Here is a 1,974-nt window from a genome sequence, read left to right as displayed (position 1 = left end):
CACCCTTACAGGGAGGAATTCCTTCCCAAAACCCCTTCTAACCCTGCCCTCTGGCAGTTTAAAGCCACTGCCCCTTGTCCTGCACTCCAGGCTCCCCTCCATCTCTCCTGTAGCTCCTTCAGGGACTGGAAGGCCACAATGAGGTCACCCCAAATCATCTCTTTTTCCAGGCTGAACAATCCAAACTCTCCCAGCCTTTCCTCACAGCAGAGCTGCACCATCCCTCTGATCCTCCTGGTGCCTCCCCTGGACTCTCTCCTGCAGCTCCATGTCCTCCCTGTGCTGGGCCCCAGGGCTGGGGGCAGCTCTGCAGGTGGGGTCTCACCTGAGCAGGGCAGAGGGGCAGTCCCCCCTTCCCCTGCTTTCCGTGCTGGGGACTCAGCTCACGCTTGGGGGATTCCTGGAGCATGTCCAGCACCTCAAACTTCTCCTCAGGGCTGCTCTCCATCTATAAAAATGGAGGGAAAAGATGGGTGAATTCCCGGTGCTCCTGCTGGAAGGCAGCCCGGGCTGGCTCTGGTGCCCCACTAGGTGACACTGTGTGTCCATGCTTTGCTGCTCGACTCAAATGAGCAGTTTCTGCTCTCAGATTGAAGAGGGATTAGAACAGGATTGGCAGAAGGAATAAGGACATGCAGGGATTTTTCACTTCCATTTCTGGCTCCAGGTGGCTCTCAAGGGCAGCTGAGGACAACTGAGGGGTTTTTTCCCCCTTCCTATTGGCTGCTTTTAATTTAAGTTATTGTCACTTGAGCCTGTGAGGGGTTTGGTTGAGAGAGAGTGGGATAAGAGCCAGAAGCAATGCAGTGAACATTCTGCAGCAGCGTGAGGAAATGTGTATGACATGGATATTGGGAGAAGGGAAAAGCCTCCTTCCTAGCTGGAAGGTGTTAGCAGTTCCACAACTTACTGCTCATTTTCCTTTCTTTTAAATGGAGAAGTAAAGCTTGCTTTGTACAGAGGAAAAACTAAAAAACCTGATGTGCAAACCCAAGCTGGTTTCTGCCACCTTTCTCTGCTCCTAACAAAATCCATTTAGTATCAGATTTCCTCAAATTGCTAAGCAACCAGAGATCTCTCTGATTGGAAATTGTGCTATTTGAAAAGGGAGGGAAGATCATTTGTCGTGGACTTGGATTTATGGAATATGCCAACTGCTTGTTTCTAAGGAAACGCAATTGAATTTTACTGTGTCTTCCCGGTTACGTGATACTGAAGCAATACTGGCGGCAATTACCAGAGACATTAATCAGAAAATCATTAATTCTGGTTAAATCTGAGGCATCTGTGAGTCTCTGACATATAGAGGCCCACATCCAACTGAGTATCTTCAAGGAGAAATTAGCACATTGGGTACTTCTAAATAAAGTAATTGATTAAAAAAAAAAAGGTGAAGGTGGCTAGATCATAAATTACTCTATCCTTGAATCTATTAGTTATCATAGCATTTGAGTGCTTAATGGGCCATTTAATCTATTCTCCACTGGACAGGGGCCAAAAGAGACATTATAATAACCACGGATCGTTTGCTGCCCTGTCTTGCTGCCTTGAGGACTTTTACCAGTTAAAAGTCGTCTCTGCTTGTGGAAACCGCGAGGGCTCAGCAGTGTGCGAAGCATCGACATCACGGCCGTGACATGGCGGGATTGTTGGGGTGTCCTGTGCAGGGCCAGGAGTCGGACTTTGATGGTCCTCGTGGGTCCCTTCCAACTCAGTATATTCTGTGACCTGTGGTTCTGTCACTTTTTGGCTCTGACTCTGTGATTCAGTGGTTCCGTGACCTTGTTTTCCTGTCACTCCGGTTCCGCTCCCTCAGGACGCCCTGAGGGGGTGGCGGGGCCGTGCGCGCGCTCCTCCCTCACGAGCCCGCGCGCGCCCCACGGGCGGGAACGGGAGGGCGCCGCACTGCGCATGCTCCAAAGTAACGGGCCGCGCGAGGAGCCCGCCGGAACCCCGTGAGCAACGGCCTCGCCC

Source organism: Fringilla coelebs (genome assembly GCF_963513975.1).
Source record: "Fringilla coelebs genome assembly, chromosome: 30".
Classification (NCBI taxonomy): domain Eukaryota; kingdom Metazoa; phylum Chordata; class Aves; order Passeriformes; family Fringillidae; genus Fringilla; species Fringilla coelebs.
The sequence above is the reverse complement of the archived record's forward strand: the minus strand, read 5'-3'. Positions refer to the sequence as shown.